Source organism: Cyprinus carpio, chromosome B11 (assembly GCF_018340385.1).
Source record: "Cyprinus carpio isolate SPL01 chromosome B11, ASM1834038v1, whole genome shotgun sequence".
NCBI classification, from domain to species: Eukaryota; Metazoa; Chordata; class Actinopteri; order Cypriniformes; family Cyprinidae; genus Cyprinus; species Cyprinus carpio.
Genome location: NC_056607.1, coordinates 8,659,155 through 8,679,516, shown reverse-complemented (window position 1 = coordinate 8,679,516; position 20,362 = coordinate 8,659,155). Strand labels below are relative to the sequence as shown.

The 20,362-nt window shown below is 39.4% G+C and overlaps 1 protein-coding gene and 1 long non-coding RNA gene across 2 annotated transcripts in view; both read left to right on the top strand.

Moving 5' to 3' along the window:
* The window catches only part of LOC109099871 (ephrin type-A receptor 8-like), a 109,197-nt gene that overhangs the window by 64,199 nt on the left and 24,636 nt on the right, over nucleotides 1-20,362 (top strand). The window lies entirely within an intron of this gene.
* Nucleotides 9,892-11,463, top strand: LOC122138879. Its single transcript, XR_006155856.1, has 2 exons — nucleotides 9,892-10,874; nucleotides 11,211-11,463. It is a non-coding gene; the product is annotated as an uncharacterized LOC122138879 (long non-coding RNA).

The following is a 20,362-nucleotide window of genomic DNA, read 5'->3' as shown; positions in this document are numbered from 1 at the left end:
ATTATTAATATTTAAAATTAGTTTTTACTTTTATATATACATTTCATACTTTTTTGTCTTTCCATTCAAACTTTTTTTTTTACATCTCTTTCTCTATCTCTTTTATATATATATATGTTATTGTATGTAAATGCTGGGTTTAAAACAAACCAACTTGGGTTATTTGGCAACCCACAGCTGGGTTAATATTGGACAGAACACATGCTTGGTTAGATAAATTGACCCAACAGGCTGAACCCAGCATTTGAGTTAAAAAAATAACCCAGCTTCTCTTTTTTTCCATTTTTAAGTAATACTAATAATACTAAAGTAATACTGATAATAAATAATAAAGATTAGGGTATAGTTAGAAAATAATATCATAAAAAGAATATATGATAAATTCTTAATTTATCTAAATTTTCAGTTTTTTATTTTACTTTATTACTATTATTATTAGTTGTATTATTAGTATATGTAGTAATTTTGCCATGTGTGTTTGCTGTTTTTATTATTATTTATTTTTTATATTATTTTAGCTTAATGTATTTTCATTTCAGTTTGAGTTTTTATTGATTTCCCTTTTTAATTTTAGTGCTTCAACTTTCAGTTAGTTGACAAGGCAATATTTCAAATTTTCACTTAGATTAAATTTTTCATATAATACTTCTGTTTTCTTTTATTTCACATTTATTTCAATTAACAAAAATGTTTTAAATAGTTTTAGTTAATGATAATAACCAATTCAATAACATATTCATTCCCACACTGTAAAGCAGACAGTCAAATGTATAAGTTCTCTCATATTGTTAATTCTTGAAGGGATGAATATGTAAAAAGGTTGAATGCAGATATTTATTTATTTTATTCAACTTTAGCAGTTCTATTGCTTTGAATGGTGTAGCAGTTTTGTACACATGGTGGCGCTGTTTACTAGTGCGAGAATAAAAGGCAGACTGACTTTTCTAGCTCCAGAAAACCATTAGCATTGATGTTTTTTTGTGTGTTTGGAGTTTCTGAATGCTGTGCTGATCATTTACTCAAAACTAACTTCATCTCTCTTCATCATTTTTAGTTCAAACAGGTGACTTAGAGTAACCTCAGCTCTACTGTAGTTCATCACATTAACTCTCTACGGACATGTTCTTTTTTATCTTAATGGATTTATTGTTTTATCATCTAAGAAGTTTGTATCATTGCAAGGTCTGGACTGAAAAATTTGGATCTTGCATGTGTGTGAATCATTGTGAAGAAAGTGTATGCATGCATGTGTGGGAGGAAAAGAGCTGGGAGTGATCTTCAGATTGATTTGGCGGATGATTCAGATGTGTTTCGCTGTCATTATAATTTTTACCTGCTGTCTCTTCTCGTCTGCCTGTAACACCTACGCAGTCGCAGACACACTGTCTCTCATTTCCTCGTTTCTCTCCGATCATTTTGAGCTATTTAGGGCTGAATGTGGCTTTATACTTTTGCAGCACCTGGATATTCAAGCTTTCCTCCCAGATGACTGACATTTGCACTTAATTTATTAACAAAGCACACAAACAAACACAGATCTGATCTAATACACATTCATTTTACTAACTGGATTAAAATAGCATTACTAACTGACATACAGTAATCAGGCTGTCAAAACACAATTAAGGCGCTTGATAGCAAGACAAAATAAATTAATGTTTACTATAAAAATAATTTTTCAAAGTAGATAAAAGATTTTTTACAGAAAATACAATTTCAGTCAAATCAATTAATTAATTATGTACACTTCACATTTCTTTGCAAGTGAAAATTGTTTTAAAATCTTTTTTTCAGTGTATGTGAAGCAAGCAAACAAGTAAATATACATATGCACACCTACAAAACATATTTGAAGCATTTAAGCAAAAGCTTTTAAATCAAAGGGTCATGAGAAATATAAATGAAGTCAACTGTGTCCAGACTTTTGCACAGACTGAAAATCTTGCATTGAAAAATTTGTTTTACAGCCTTGGACACCATTTACTTTCATTGGATGGGAAAGAGCAGCTTGGATAGTCTGCAAAATAACAAATTTTGCACTCCACGAAAGAAAGACAAACGAATTTGGAAAAACATGACGGTGAGTAAATGATGAACTGATACTTAAAGGTTTGTTTTGCACCTAGTTGTGTTGTCTTAAAGTAATAGTTCTCCCAAAAATGAAAATTTGCTGAAAATGTATTCATCCTTGTGCTATCCAAGATGTAGGTGAACAGATTTGGAGAAATTTAGCATTACATCACTTGCTCACCAATGGATCCTCTGCAGTGAACAATAACCCAAAAAAAAACAAAACCAAAAAACTACATAAAACAACACAATAAAAAAAAAATAATCCACACCACTCCAGTCCATAAATTAATGGCCTGAGGGTGAGTAAATTATCAGCAAATTTAAATTTTTGAGTGAACTGTTCCTTTAATGATTATTCCACAAGAGATTCAACAAAGAATGAAAATCGTCCCAACCAGCCCTTGTCTCTCAATCTTTATCTGAATGTCAATCTGTGAAACCAATGAGGAAGGAAGAGAGACATTTTAAGCAGAGAGATAAGGGTGATGAGTATTTAAATGAACGTGTTATTATTCAAGAGAGATGTAAGAGTGAGAGAAAATCTAAGAAATTGCACAGGAGCATCATTACCAATGATTTAGTGATGATAAGAAAAGAGTGGAAAGTGAAAAATCGAGAGGGAGACAAAATAAGCAATGTCCGATGAACGAAATCAGATATGTGCCGCTAAACAAGTTTGTTTCCCTGTGGTTTGAGCTGCCAATTTCCTCTGATGAAATATGGCCCAAAGTTTTCAATGGCAGCAGATTTATCTTGCTGATAATTGTCTTTAGATTATGGATGTTTTTGGAGTGATTTATTGCAGGCAGAAGGTCCCTGTAAGCCCGGTTACAAGGACACCTTTAACTCAGCAGAGATTTTGTTAATATGCCTTTTGAATAAATTAATCTATGTGTGTGTTTGACCCTGCAGTAGGGCACACGGGACACACACACACACACACACAAACACACGGGCAGCTAAATCAAAGCCAACCTTGTAACGATGTTTGCCTTTGGCCCTCAAAGTTTGTTTTATTCAGACCAACTTCTAAACACACACACAAAACTTTTACTTTGTCCCCTTGAACTGACTTTGCCCTCACCTGAATGTACTGTACACTTCCAAAAATATGTGGATTTCTATTTTAGCAGAGTACAGTTTACTATTTTTTATAGTTGGCTATAGTTCAAAGGCTCCAAAAGTAAAAAAAAAAAAAAAAAAAAAAAAATACTTTTTATACCCAGAGAAACAAGGAGTAAACCGGCTGCTAGCCAATGATCTCTCCTGAGAAATTTGTGCTGTTTCAAGTATTTTGATTTATACACTTAATAATACAGGGTTTAATTTATTAACATTAATTAATGCATTAGGTATCATGAAATAACAATGAACTGTAGATTTACAACATTTATTTTCTAGGTTAGTGTCTAGAATGTTAATTTCTCCACATGCTAATGCTTTTTTAGCATTAAAGTTGTATAATAAGCTCATGTTTAATGGACAAACATGAATTAACAATGAGCAGAAGTATATTTATGAATTTACATCAGATTAATAAACACTGTAAAATTGTTGTTTCTTGTAAGTTCATCATGCGTACTGCGTGTTAATGATGTAAGTGTTATATTTTTAAAAAGTGTAATATTTTAATATAAATATTTGGATTTAGTAAAAAGAAAAACATGCTAAGTGTTTAAAATATGGGTGTTGCAGTGAAATTAAATATTAATGTGTGAAAGTCTCACTAATGACACTGATTTACGACGTGGATGGATAAGAGCGCTCTCGTCCCGGTTGCGGGGGACTCTTATTTTGACGGAACGCAGCTCATACGGTGGGGTGCTTCAGAGTGCGCGCGCGCCGCGATCCAGTCTTGCATCAGCCGTCATCTTCAGAGAGAACGAGCTGTGAAATTCCCTGACTAAATTCAGTTTGATCTTCGTTATGTTCCTATGAGTGTTTAAAGTTGTGTGCGTCCAGAGAGAAAGTGAGTACTATAGATTCCACTGTCACTCAAGCCGAGTTGATTGCTGTTTGCTGAGATAGAGATGTGGAGAGAGTTATGACACAAAGTGGATGCTAATGTGAAGTATAGAAGTATTTGAGTTTCATCCAGTCCAGTACAGTGTAATTATGTATAATTATTATACATGTAAGCTGTGGATTATGTTTCATGTTCTGCTGTATTCAACGGCAACATTGTGTTGATGTTTGGGGAAGCCAATAGTTTTAATGCCATTTATGTTGTTATGAGTGTGATTGTGATAAGAAAGAAGCATTGTTTGTTAGAGCATATCTTTTATTTGTTTGTTACAGACCACACACTCATATGCTGACACTCCTCAGGACATACAGCAAAGACGATACCACTTAGTACCCATATACATGCTCATCTTCGATCTGTGCACAGAGAGCACTGTTTAATACAGCTCATTAGGATCTGGCTCCCCCTCTTCATATGCTTGTATAAATAAATCTGTTAAACTGGATTCCTTCTCCGACTTTGGTGTTCTTACCGACACACCCGGACCAGCTTCACATCATTAGCAACAGCTAGTCCCTTACAGTCCTTAGCCCCTCAGCTACATTTTGGTCCTTCGAGCCGGATACAAGCTGCTCCGGGAACATGCAACAAAATGGTGAAGCATCCTGGGTCCCATCGACTCGACCTAAGAGGCAGCGGAGACCGCCACAGTATCTTGAGGACTATGAGGTTGGTCCAGTGAGACCACAGACACGTCTCATCTTGTACAAGTTTGTTACAGCATATGCATGATCTAGAGGGGTGGAGCTCTCACCATGAGGGAGCGGCTATGATGATGCCCGCTGAAAGAACACATGTCACAAGGTCCCCTCGTCAGGTTCAGTGGGAGTCTGATATTAGTGAGCATGATGAAGACTACTCTCCCAGCTATGATACACGTTCAACTGGCCGACGTGCAGAGTGGACAGACACTCCGACACCCTTTGCAAGAGACGAAAATGAGCTGTATGAGATGCGAAGAGAGAACACATCATTATGCCGATCAGAAGAGAAAAGGCAGAGCGGCCATGCACAGCTTTGGAGTATTCAGAGGGAAATGCATTCTCCGGTAGCCTCAGTTAGGACAGAGCAGGGAGCACGACAAGAATCGTGGCCAGTACCACCCCCTCCTATAAAGGATCACTTTCCGACCCGAAGGGAAGAAGAGGAGTATGACGACTGGCTACCGCCTCCACCATGGCCCTTTGCTGAACCACCATCAATGCCTCCAGAGGGTGAGGAGACCCAGATGGTCACAATGATAGATAGAATGATGAAGGAACTCCAGCTAATCAGAGATAGTGCTGTATCTAACTCAGCAACTAGAAGTAATCTGTCTTCAACCCCTAAGAGACCACCAGCTAGGAAGTTTCATGATACTCAGCCTCTGACTCACGGGTCGCATTTTTACTCACCAGGCATCAGCTCTCCTCCTGTTATGGACTCGGCTAAATCTGGGCCTTTACCTAAACACATACCAGGACCTCACATGACTCATCGTACCCCCTCTCAAGACATACCATACCAGCCTTTATCAGCTATGGTGAAGGAAAAAGAATACCATGGGCCAACGCCGAAAATTCCCCTCTTCATCCATAGGGACCCCATGGAATTCTCCCGCCTGAAGCTTGCCCTAATGAATCTGTTGCCAAGGGATGCCACTGAGCTCTTCAAATATCAGGTTCTCGTGGACCATCTGAGGTTGGAGGAGGCTTGCCTTATAGCCGACTCATACATCAATTCGCATACGCCGTACTCAGACACAATGGCCGCATTGAATGAGAAGTTCGGGCAGCCACATCAAGTCGCCTTAAAGAGGATTGCTGCTGTCATGGACTCACCAGAGATAAGGCAGGGTGATACAGCAGCCTTTGAGAAGTTTGCTTTGCATGTTCAGTCGTTAGTGGGCATGTTAAAGACCCTGGGCTCTGATGGAGAAGTTGAGCTGAGATGCGGCTCACACGTTGCACGGCTGCTCACGAAACTTCCGCCTGAGTTGAGGGCAAATTTCAGACGTCAGATGTTCCATCGACCTGGCTCTACTCATAACCTGCTTGACTTAGCAGAGTGGCTCCAGTATGAGTTGTGGTGTCAAAGTTATGACACCCTATCTGACACCCGAGTCCAAGGGTCACTGAGCCACAAAGCTGAGAAGCGACACAGTAGATCAGCGGCTACCGTGCTACATGGGGCAGAGAGCTCTGGAGGTAGTAAGGCCACAAAGCAAGATGGTCAGAGTTCCTCAGATTTCAAAAGGAGAGGCAAAATAAAGCCGTACTGCCCATATTGTGAGAGTTCAGAACATTTTCTGAATAAGTGCCCAGCCATTCAGAAGTTCACAAGGGAGGAAGTCATAGAGTGGATCAAGGTAAATAAAAGATGCTGGAGATGTGGGAGGGCCCACCTAGCTGCACAGTGCGACCTCAAAAGACTCTGTGACCTGTGCCAAGGAAAGCACTTGAGAGTTCTCCACAGTGTGAACACCCGTCCCACTGCAGAGCCACCCAAAGTAGAGAGTTGTCTAGTGAACAACGGTACCGAGGTTCTTTACCTGGATCGGCCATCAACTTCCACTCGTGTCCTATTAAAGGTTGTGAGAGTGCTTCTTCGGAACAAGGACCGAACTCTTGACACCTACGCGGTATTGGATGATGGATCGGAACGCACAATGCTCCTTCCAGAAGCTGTTGACCGACTTGGTTTGCAAGGTAGACAAGAGGATCTTGTCCTTCGCACAATACGACAGGATGTCCAAACCTTGAAGGGATCATCCGTCTCATTCTGCATATCACCCCTTGCACATCCCAGAAGAAGTTTTCAGGTAGCCGAGGCGTTCACCTCACAGCGTCTCAGTCTTGCTGATCACTCATATCCCATCTCCATGTTGAAGAGGAAATATAAGCATCTGGCAGACCTCCCTATTGAACCATTCGAGCATGTCAAGCCACTTGTATTGATAGTAGCGGATCACCCCCATCTGCTCACTCCAGTCGAGCCAGTGAGGTTAGGCCCTCCAGGGGGACCGGCAGCTATCCGTACAAGACTGGGTTGGACGCTTCAGGGACCGACTCACCTCATCCAGTGGATAGCATGCGCAGAACAGTGCCTCCTTACCAGTGTTTCACCGCAGACAACAGAGTTGATGAGAAATGTTGAGAAACTCTGGCAGATGGATGTGCTGCCTTTTCAGAGGGACAAGATGGCAGAGAGATCGAAGCAAGACAAGGAGGCAATAGAGCACCTGGAGGCAAAGACAAGGAGGGTAGAAGTTGCTGGCATCTTTCGGTATGCTACTCCGTTGCTACGGAAACAAGATATGCCCCTGTTCCACGCATCCAAAGAGGCGGTTCTACTGAGCTTGAGGAGTACAGAGAAAAGATTGGCTAAGGATCCTCAACGTGCCAAAGCTTACTGTGAGGCAGTAAATCAGCTGGTACAATCAGGAGCTGTTAAGAAGTTGGGCCCAGATGAGATCTCAATGACTGGTGAATCATGGTACATACCTCATCACCTAGTTAGCCATAATGGGAAGAACCGGCTTGTTTTCAACTGTTCCTACCAGTATCGTGGACTGAATCTGAATGATGCCCTTCTTCCAGGACCGACCTTGGGCGCATCTCTTCTTGGGGTCCTGCTGCGCTTTAGGCAACAAGCAGTAGCAATTAGTGGAGATATCAGGGGTATGTTCCACCAAGTCCAGCTTCTGCCAGAAGACCGGCCACTTCTCAGGTTTGTGTGGAGAGATATGAAGCGAGAGGATCCCCCTGATACCTTCGAATGGCAAGTTCTGCCTTTTGGTACCACCTGCTCACCTTGTTGTGCCACCTTTGCTCTTCAACGGCATGCTAGAGATCACAGTGTTCCAGGGGATGGTGTCAGAGACTCTGTAGAACGCTGTTTCTACGTTGATAATTGCCTTCAGAGCGTGTCAACTGCAGCTGAAGCCAGAGGATTGGTTGACAAACTCAGGGAGACTCTGGCATCGGGTGGATTTGAGATCCGTCAGTGGGCATGTAACATCCCGAGTGCCATCGGACATCTGCCAAAGGAAGCAAGGTCGGACAGTATGGAGCGCTGGCTCTCACATGATGACACAGGTCTGTCTGAATCAACTCTTGGACTTAGTTGGCATTGGGAATCAGACATCTTGGGGTATAAGAGCCGCCCACTGGACTATGGCATACTGACTATGCGCAATGTGTATAAAGTTCTAGCTCGGCAGTATGACCCTCTGGGTTTCATATTACCCTACACAACCCGCGCCAAGTTGCTTGTCCAAAGAATGTGGGATAAGCACCGTCACTGGGACGACCCCCTTCTTCCTCAGGAGCTCCAGTTAGCTTGGAAAGAGTGGGAAGACGAACTCCATCTGTTGCCTCGCATAACCTTACCTCGATCTTATGTTCCAGCTCACGTGGGTCAAACGGTTGTCTCTAGACAGATCCACATATTCAGCGATGCGTCGGAGAAAGCCTATGGCTCTGTTTCTTACCTGCGGACCGAGGATGCCCAAGGCCAAGTCTACCTGTCCTTCCTGGCAGCGAGATCAAGAGTCGCTCCCCGGCGACGACACTCCATTCCACGTCTTGAGCTCTGCGGTGCTCTAACAGCAGCCCAACTGGCAAAGATGTTGGAAGGGGAGCTGACCTTGAAGATTGATAAGACTATACTTTGGAGTGATTCAACTACGGTGCTTACCTGGCTGCAGTCGGAGTCGTGCCGTTTCAAGGTATTTGTGGGCACACGTGTAGCTGAAATACAGGAGCTCACGGAACCCAGTGCCTGGCGGTATGTGGACTCCTCACTGAATCCAGCCGATGATGTCACGCGGGGTAAGACTCTTGGGGAGCTCGCCGTGCCTAATCACTGGAGTCAAGGGCCCCCTTTCCTCCTCAAGGGACCCCACGAATGGCCATCGCAATTACCTAGGCTGCCTGATTCAGATTTGTCAGAGTACAGGAAGTCAGTTTCCTGTGGTATTGTGACTAACGGTGACTGGCCATGTTCTTTACAGGGTGGCCAACACACTTGGAAGGATCTGGTTGAGGCTACGGTGCGTGAGCTTCACGGGGCGGCAGGACTGGGTAGTGAGGTTACTGCTTCAGACTACCATCAAGCAGAAATGATCATCTACAAGAGAATCCAGCAGGACTGCTTCCCAGAAGAACTGCTCCACCTCAAGAAGGGCAAGTCAGTACCAAATAGTAGTCGACTACTTACCTTGTCCCCAGAGTTAGACCCTGAAGATGCGATCATACGTGTTGGTGGTAGATTGCGGCGGGCTGAAGCTCTCGATTCTGCTTTTAAACACCCGATCGTCCTGGATCCCAGTCATTCAGCCACCAAGCTCCTTATACAGGACTATGACACTCGTCTCTGTCACCCTGGACCTGAACGGGTTTACGCAGAAATGCGTCGCACTTTCTGGATACTGCGCGGGAGAGAGGCAATTCATCATATACAACATCTCTGTAAGGAGTGTAGGAGATGGAAGGCCAAGCCATCGGTGCCCAAGATGTCAGACTTACCAGTGGCCCGTCTGCGTTTATATAAGCCAGCCTTCTATTCCACGGGTGTGGACTGTTTTGGGCCTTTCCAGGTGAAGTTGGGACGCCGCTCTGAGAAGAGATGGGGCATTATTTACAAATGTCTCACCACACGAGCGGTGCACCTGGACCTCTTACACAGCTTGGATTCAGACTCATTTCTAATGAGCCTCAGGAGATTCATTGCCCGTAGAGGTACGCCAGCTGAACTCTACTCGGATCAGGGCACAAATTTCAAGGCAGGAGAGAAAGAGCTTCGTGAGACATTTAATGGTCTATCCTCAGAGCTTCAGCAACTTCTAGCGAAGCAGAAGATTACTTTCCACCTCAACCCCCCAGCAGCACCCCATTTTGGTGGGGCATGGGAGCGAGAGATAAGATCAGTCAAATCTGCTTTGTATACAGTTATAGGAGCTCAGCCAGTCTTTGAAGAAGTACTCCGTACCGTCTTGTTGGAAGTCGAGGCGATACTGAACACAAAGCCACTGGGATATACCTCAGCCAATATAGCAGATCTGGATGCAATCACTCCGAACGTCCTCTTGATGGGGCGGCTAGATGGTGCTTTGCCCCAGGTGGTATACAACAAAAGTGAAGGCTTGAGTAGGAGAAGATGGAGGCACTGTCAGGTCTTGGCAGACCACTTCTGGTCTAGGTTTATCAGGTACTACTTACCCACCCTGCAGCCTCGACAGAAGTGGCATACCACCAATGTGGATCTTGCAGTCAACTCTGTTGTTCTGATGATGGACCCACAGCTTCCCAGGGCTCTTTGGCCAGTCGGCAGAGTGACTAAGGTACATCAGAGTGTTGATGGTTGTGTAAGGTCAGCCGATGTCCGGATCAAGGACAAAGTCTACACCAGACCAGTTGCCCGTCTCATTGCCCTTCCAGCTATCCCAGATTCATAATGGATTCCATCGTAGTGCCTATGGAAGCGGCTGAGCAGTGAGCCTTTCTCAGGAGCAAATTGCATGCAATTTGGGGGCGGCTGTGTGAAAGTCTCACTAATGACACTGATTTACGACGTGGATGGATAAGAGCGCTCTCGTCCCGGTTGCGGGGACTCTTATTTTGACGGAACGCAGCTCATACGGTGGGGTGCTTCAGAGTGCGCGCGCACCGCGATCCAGTCGCGCATCAGCCGTCATCTTCAGAGAGAACGAGCCGTGAAATTCCCTGACTAAATTCAGTTTTGATCTTCGTTATATTCCTATGAGTGTTTAAAGTTGTGTGCGTCCAGAGAGAAAGTGAGTACTATAGATTCCACTGTTACTCAAGCCGAGTTGATTACTGTTTGCTGAGATAGAGATGGAGAGAGTTATGACACGAAAGTGGATGCTAATGTGAAGTATAGAAGTATTTGAGTTTCATCCAGTACAGTGTAATTATGTGTAATTGTGTATAATTATTATACATGTAAGCTGTGGATTATGTTTCATGTTCTGCTGTATTCAACGGCAACACTGTGTGTTGATGTTTGGGGAAGCCAATAGTTTTTAATGCCATTTATGTTGTTATGAGTGTGATTGTGATAAGAAAGAAGCATTGTTTGTTAGAGCATATCTTTTATTTGTTTGTTACAGACCACACACTCATATGCTGACACTCCTCAGGACATACAGCAAAGACGATACCACTTAGTACCCATATACATGCTCATCTTCGATCTGTGCACAGAGAGCACTGTTTAATACAGCTCATTAGGATCTGGCTCCCCCTCTTCATATGCTTGTATAAATAAATCTGTTAAACTGGATTCCTTCTCCGACTTTGGTGTTCTTACCGACACACCCGGACCAGCTTCACCTCATTAGCAACAGCTAGCACCTTACAGTCCTTAGCCCCTCAGCTACAGTTAGTAATTCAATTTTCCTCATGTTGCCAGTACCGCGGCATTCTGTTTTGACCATATTACTCAAACCGTCTCAAACTCATAGTTTGTCAGGTAATTTTCTGCTCGATCTGTGGCTAATAGCACTCACAGCAATCCATTTCCTTTTCGTCTGCCTCCTTTCTAAAGTGCTGCCACTGTCTGCGCGTGTCAGTAAAGGTTAAGTGTCTGAGCCACAGTCAGGCTTTCGGTTTCTAAACTGGGTCGCTGTGCTAATTCTCTCGGCGAACGCGGCCTCCTCCAGTCACGCACATCTCAGGGACAAACCCGGCACAGCAAACTGGGCTGCTCTTGGACACCACAAAACAACAAAAAAACCCCGGTCCACACTCAAAGCCTTGGGTGCAGACCACCGTGCAAGGATTGCATGTCGTCGCAATAGAAAATGTCAAAAGGCTTCCCGTTTTTTCTTTGACCGAGAGTCAAGCGATGGATTTTAAGTGTCGATCAAAAACAGAGCGGTAGCTTCACGTCTCTTGCCTGTCAGCTTCAGTTTGGGTTTCCATTGCCAGCCATTGCTCCCGGGCTTTCCGGTCCAGCGTGAAAATGTAGGGAAAATATCCATTTCAGAGGAGATGAGATAGTTCATGCTCATTGAGGTAGCAAGAGCCTTGTCAAATCCACTCCATTTGGTAACTTGATTTAACATACTTAGATTCAAGGGAGAGCGTCTTCCCCACATGTTCGGCCGCCGCTGTGGGCTAACTTATTCATGAGCGCTTGTAAACAGGCTTCTATGCAAAACAATTGTGTTTGGAGGACCATGATGATGCTGTGCTGGGGTTAACAATCAGAAAGTACTGTGGGCTCCAGAGGTCTCAGGTCATATTTACAGTCGGGGATTGAAAAGCCTGTATTTCCTGTTCTTATTTGTACCTGAGTTGTATGTGTCAGAGATCATATGTGATCATTGGGGACTTTCAGCAGCATTGGCCAGATTTTTTTCTAAGGCTTTAAAATACAAATTGTATCCTATTTGGAATCCCTGAATATGTTAGAAAAACAGCATTGATTTTAAATAGAAATCTTTTTGTAACATTTTAAATGTCTTTATTTCCACTTTTTTGGCTAATTTGATGTGTCCTTGCTAAATATATGAATATAAATGAAGCATTAATTTCAGTTTTAATAGCTTCACCTAAAATATCTAAAACTAAAACTGAAATAAAAATCGTATAGACATATTTTATGTCAATGACAAAAACACACAACAGATTTACTTAAAGTGAAATTAGTATCAAAGCAGAAATATAAATGTATTTATTTATTTAAATAATAATAATAATAATTGCTGTGGTGCTGTAATGAGGATTAGACAATAAAATAATTAAACATTTGAAAATATTAATAATATTAATTGTTTTATGATATGCTTAACATTAAAATAGTAACGTATTATATATAATATATATGATAAAAATATTAGCAAAAGCTATAATAGTATGTCAGTGATGCTAAAATAACACTAATGTAGTCTATATCTATACACACACGTATGTGTATACGTTTCAATTTCAACTCAATTCTGTTCTTTTGAACTTTCTATTCATCAAAAAAATATGTGATAGTTTGTTGTTAACCTAAAACAAGCACTGTAATATATTATGGCACTGATGGTTACCCAGCATCGCTCGCACCGTAAAAGTTGAATCTGTTTAAAGTGGGTATTCATTGTCTGTTGAAAGTGTACATTTCACTGCAAAATTTCATTTTATGTTTGTACTACGCGGCCATGTTTGTTATTGCTATACCATTGATGTTGATTGCCAGTTTTCACTCACTGAGACCTTAGTGGGACATTACTCAAACAAGTAGTGTTGGACATTACTATATATATGTAACATAATACATCTTTGGCACGCCTGTGTTGTCTAGCATTAATAATACGCTGAAGAAATTGCAAGGGCACAAATTGAAGCTTAACAAGAATGCCATGTGTTGCCCAAGACGAAATAGTGTTTCTTTATTCTGAAGGGCTCAGAGTTCAGAGTTGTTTATTCAAGTCTTTTGTTCGTCGTTGAGTTTTGTAAAAAGCTTACAAATCTGACTTCGTAACATTTCCTGACATAAGATGATTTCAAAGCCAATCAAAAGCTACTGTACATTGTTGAAGAGGCCAGCTTTTCACAATCCAAGCCACCAATTTCCACTTTTCTTGCTCTCACAGATTATAATTATAAACTCCTCCATACAATCTAGTGTGTGCTAGTGATTGTTAGGCATCTCGCTGGCTTTCATGAGGCGACACATCGGCAGCCCGCTGGCGTAAGGGAATTTCAGAACGCTTTAGTCTGTCAATCTTAGATAATGATATTTATTTTCTGAAAGCATACAATCGAATGAAAAGGAAATAAAGAGAGCTGTAGAGTTTTAATATATATTGCATTAGATCATAAGTCTGAAAGCAGCCAATCAGTTTATGGATTTATGTCACATAGACACTTAATAGACCTCCAGCTGTATGTTTGATCTCATAGACTTGACAACCAGGTGAAAATATGATGCTGTTTGAGAGATGTGATGAACTGGCTTTGCACATACTGTAAGTTATTTATTTGCATGTGTCATCTGTGTTGTTTTAGGCCTCTGTTCACTGTTATGCACATCTCACAGATCGGTTTTACGTGGCACGAGTGTTTGATATAACTTTTTGAAGTTGAGGGAAGGATATTAATGGTTATGCTTTTTTCCCCATATTTTTTAAGGAGTTGAGGAGGACACCATCTGTGCTCATACAATATAATAAATCAGCCGTATAAATGTATTAACAGGGAGATTTGTTGTCACAACATTAAAAAAGACCTTTGCTAAGGTGTCAGATTTATATTTATATATATTTTATTAGGCTGAGAACAGAGATACATTTACAGAACCTGAGAAAACAAGGATACTGCTCAAGGATTTTCACGATGCAAGACATTTAGACACATTCTTGAAGGAATATTTCAGATTTAATGCAAATGTTGAACTATATCTTTATTAGCATTTGTAGCTAATTTACCATTTATTAAAAAAATGTTTATAGTTAAGGCACTTTTTTATTTTTCATTATTATGTAAGATGTGTAATACTAATAATAGAAATGCATGTACACTTCTGTTAAAAAATGTAATAATCAGAAATGTTTCTTGAGCAGCAAATTATCATGTTAGAATGATTTCTGAAGGATCACGTGCCACTGAAGACATGATGCTGAAAATTCAGCTTTGTGTCGCAGGAATAAATTACATTTTAAAATATATTAAAATAGAAAAGTTATTTGAAACTGTAAATAATATTTCACAAAATTACTGTTTTAATGTATTATTTATATATTAAAAATGCATAAATGGTGAGCATATGTCCATTTTTAAAACTTCATTCAAAAACTTTTGAACTATTGTGTACATATTTTTTTTTTCCTTTATTGAAAAAGGGGGAAAAGTTTCTATGGATGAACTTTGTTATCTAAAAGTCCACTACTAAACAGTCTCGTTCTGCTATTTTTCCATGTGTCATGCAAAAGTTACCTGGTCCTGACATTTTACATTATTTGCATTACACTGCTTATTGTCTTTGTAAAAGTATTGTGTTAAACATGTTTTTTTTTTTTTTTTCATTTTTTACTGACAGAAGAGTCCAGATAGTGGCAATCGGCTGCATGCAACAGAACTTATATTGAACCCAGAATGTGTCTATATGTCTGCCGGCTCGAATCCAACATGCAAGTAGTAATTTACTGTTTCATTTGAGCCACATTATATGTCAAATAAAGCAAAACAATAGCAGCCAACAACACATTGGTGGCCCTGATAACAAAACCAGATACTGCGGCTGTAAATGGAAAGAATGAGGATTTGTGAGAGGGGGCGGAGTGGTAGGGTGGGCGACTAATTAGGCTTTTTTGTGTCTTAGCTGGGCGTGCATTGTGTACAGCATGAGGGTTTTCTGGCCAACATATTACACAGGGATTAAATGAGGAAATGGGGGGCTCCAGTGGACAATATTAAAGCCCTGCACGCAACTATGCCATTGTGGTGACGGCGTTTAATCTGTCAGACCACCACGCAGGCGGGCGGACGGAGGAATAGTGCTAGAGAAAGGCGGAGGAAAGGGCTTTTTCCTGATAAAGGGATGAATTTTATCTCAGCAAAACTGAGCTACACCGTGTCACTCAAAATCTCGGCCCCCTCCCCAACCATCAATATTGGCACTGTGTCAGACATAGTGAGAAACAGTTGGCAAACAAAAGCTATGTTCCTTTATTCCATGCAGCTGCCATCCATATATTGTATTATAATTTATGGAGCTCTGTAGATTCAAATTCATGTGTTTGCCAATGTAATGACACTGGAAGGACGTGAATGGCAGTGTGGTGTTGATAATGAGGGGAAATTATTAAACAAGTTATATAATCAGATTTTTAGATTGGGATTTTCTTTCTCGCACCCTCTTTTTTTTTTTTTGCAGTTAATTTAAACCAAACTCTGCAGACGTGGAAAAACAGGCCTGCCTCCCCATTTGCATCCAAAAACCGAATGTCTTATCTATCAGCCTATTTGCATTGCCATTGTTCTCACGCAACAAACGGGCCGTGTGATAAAAATCCACAAAGCTGCAGCATCACAGCAACTTCATAAGATAGATCAAGTCTGTGTAAAGACTAGAGAACAAGAAAAGCACGCTCGGCTTTTCTCTGGTAATTGCCACACACAAAACATCAGAGTTTCTCATTCAGATGACTTCTTTTTGTCAGAGGCACTGTAAACGCCTCACTCCGCGTGCTTCAATTAGACACGCTTAGATAGGTGACAGCAATTCAATCAAACAATTAGCAGCCATTTAATGCTCATTAACAGAGATGAGTTTGTCTCATTTGATGCGGCTGCACAATATTTCCAAAGGAAAATGCTGTTGGATTTTTGCCGTACACTGACTGTTGCACAATACCAACATGAACACCTGTTGAACAACAAACTTTTAATATGTTATTCCTATCAAATACAAAATGTGAAAAAAATTGACATGCTATGATGAATTAGACTTGCTACAGTGAAAGTCAGTGTTTTTCATCTTTCGCATTCTTACAATATATATAATAGCAATAAGATAATTACAGCCCAATTACATTTGCAAATTCTCTCGGGTCCCCCATGACTCATTATATATATATATATATATATATATATGCATATATATATATATATTAAATATCTAATTCTAATATAATTACATTTTCAAATTCTACATATATATATATATATATATATATATATATATATATATATATATATATATATATATATATATATATATATTGTATATGTATATATACATATACATATACATATATATATATATATAGAATTTGCAAATGTAATTATATTAGAATTAGATATTTAATATAATTTTAATTAAAAAATATATAGAGCCAGATTTACTAGCAGCTTGTGCCAGTGCAAACCATCTTTTGCTGTTAAAATTTGTGCCACTGTTTAATGCCAAAAAAAAGCATGTCTTAAAGCAGGAGGTAATTTGCACTGCGTTTGGTAGATTGAGCTGGTCATTATGGAAATGATCTGGTGGTGTCTGTATTCTTTAATGTGTGCATTGTTAGAAAATCACCTGCAGAATTGTGCTCTAATGCTAATTTGCCCTGTTTATAAATCTGGCCCATAATCTGTTATGAACATTTTGTATTTTGCATAAAAAAAATATTCAATTAGAAATAAATGCTAAATATTTAGACTTTTGGGCTCCATTGTGCATATTTAATGAAAATAAATCATTATTCTTTCTCTTGTAATATTAATTTTTTTTTTTTTTTTATATTACGGCAAGATATAATAAAGGCCATTTTAATCAACTAAGTGACTAGTTTTGCTAAGCCTTTTGCACCAGAAATGGAGATAAATGCTCTTTACGCTCTGTGCCAACTGGGGCGGCATCTAATCATGGACTCGCTTTGCTACATAGCTTACGCCCGTGAAGATTTTAATATCTGAGCTGAGGTCCCTTTTTCCACCAGGATTTGTTAACGTGGTGCCATGTTTCATTTCTGCCTATTAGTGCATGTGAGAGACGTTTAAGAACATAATTAAAGTGGGACGCCCCTGTGGGAGCATTCAGGTAGATTAAACGACTTCATTAGCTTTACGCTACAGCAAGTGTGCGATGTAGCCACCGGACAGAAGCAGTGGTCCGAGGTACAGGGCTTCCCTGCTGGGAGTCGACTGTCAAGGATCGTACAGCGCATGCAGATGCATCTCGTTAGTGAGAGCTACGACGGCTGAGCAAATTATTACCTCGCTGGTTGAGATATTTTTGAGAACTTTTCAAACCAGATTGGACTAGTTTATAGCATTTTAAATGGCCAGTGTTGGTCCGTTCAGTATTTAAAAAAAAAATAAAAAAGCCTAAGGTGGTTTGCTGGTCTTAAATGGTCTGATTTAAAGGGCTAGTTCACCCAAAAATGAAAATTCTATATGTTTCTATAAGTTTCTTTCTTCTGTTTAACACACAAGAAGCTATTTTGGTAACCAAACAGTGGTAGCCATTGACTTTCATAGTATGGAAAAAAATCAATGGCTACGAGCAACTTTTTGTTTACCAACATTCTTCAAAATATCTTCTTTTGTGTTCAGCCCATGGAGGTTTGGAACAACATGAGGGTAAGCAAATGATGACAGAAATGTAATTTTGGGTTGAACTATCCCTTTATTGGTTTTATAGGGGTTTGGAGCAGATTGGGAGATCAGCTAGACTAGCTAAAATCAGATAAGACCTGCAAACCACCTTAGGCTGGTTTAATAGAAGTATGTTTTAATCAAAACAACACAGAAAACCGCTTAAAAAACACCCAACTCTGGTTTCTCTCTCTCATAACTATCAAAAGACGATTCTCATCTCTTGAGCGGACCTCTGGGCCAGGCTCTGCAACATTTACATACACTTCAAACAATATTTATGATTTATGCATTAACATTTGCAAACCCATTTGGATTAGAACATTTTAACACAAACTAATAAACTCATTGTGTTGCATATTTGTCAGGCATACATAAATTAAACAGGTAAAATTTCTGTAATAGTACTAATAAACTGAATGTACACAATAACCAGGTTCATATATTTATCGTCAAAAAAATCACATTTCTATAAATCTCATACATTTTAACTAATTGAATATTGCTAATTCCTCTGTTCATAAATTTGAACTAAATAAACCATTTGTAATTTAATTTAATTTAATTTAATTTAATTTAATTTAATTTAATTTAATTTAATTTAATTTAATTTAATTTAATTTAATTTAATTTAATTTACCAAATGCATTTTGGAAATATTGTGACTATTTAAAATAATAATATTTCCAAAAGGCATTTGGATTAGTCAAATAGTTGCAAATGTTTCTTATCTGTTTCATTTATGTATGACTGAAAAAATAGGGTTTTTAAACCATTTTTAAACAATTTCATACTTAGAAATTGTTAGTAAATTTCACAAATAATTACAGAAAATTAATTAAATGTGACAAATTAAATTAGAACGAGCAGAAAATTTTGTTTTATTTATAACGATTTTTTTGTTATTTTAATTTTTTATTTTTACAGTATATGCATCACATTAATTGTATTGGTTTATATTAAAATGGCGTAATCCAGAAAGAAAGAAATTTTATATGCAATTCATATATATAAATCTTAAATTTATGTGTATATGTACATGTATAAAAAAAGGAAATAATGCAGGATTGGGGTAATGTGGGACTAAAAGAGGACAAACTTTCATTGAACTATTCCTTTAATTGATCCCAAGGCTATAAGAAGAAGTAGTCCATGAGTTATAAAGCCCACAAACACAACCCCCATGCATAAAATAACCATATACCTTTGACACACAAGCATATCTTAATTTGTGAAAATGGCTTGTGCTGGCTTGAAGAAAGCAGCCTAATTCGAAACCAGCCATGTGTAAAAATGTCTGTTTATCCCAGAGGGAGGCTTTTAATGGATATATAAGAGGGCCGTAAGGAGTTAATTGTTTGTGGCTCGCAATCTGATATTAACTACACTGTGTGGCATAGAGCACGAGGGCAGAGAAGTCTATTATCTAGTTTACTCTCAAATACTTGCATTAATACACATAGATAGATGTGTGTGTGGGTCTGTGTGGACGTGCATCCAATTTTGCTTCGGTTTTCTATTTTGGCCCTTAATCTTATTGTCTGTAGTTGTGGTTAGGCTGTGTCCTCCAAAGATCTCATCTTAAACTTTCCAAGCGCAGGAGGGTAATTGCTATCAGATCAATTTACTCAAGAAAAGTGGTGCCTGTTTCTAAGTGCTTGATAGATGGAGACCAACTTGTGTAAATTGGGGGCGACCTTGAAGAGTCATTAACAGTAGAAGGAGAAATGCAGCCGGCGACTTTATTGACTTGGAGAATCCTCGTGATTGTGAAGATATGTGATGTGGAAAAAGATATGAATAAATGATTAAACAGAATTCAAATGATTTGTTAGAACTTCCTTTGAAATGTATTTCCGAACATATAAAACACCCCCTCCTGACTAAAAAAAAAAAAAAAAAATCCATGATCAAAAAAAAACAAAATAAAAGGCACGATTTCGTTTGATTTATGTTAGTTTTGACTGGTCAAATGGAAACAAAATCCATCCCTAAAGTAATAGTTCTCTCAAAAATGAAAATGGCCATCCAAGAGGTAGATGAGTTGTCCTCACCCATCAAAATCTACCCAAATATCTGTGCATATTTCTCTCCTGATTTCAGACAAGCTTTTAAGGTTGAAGTTACCCAACATTAGTTTCTTACAAACACACAACTTTTCACTTCACAAGACGTTAAT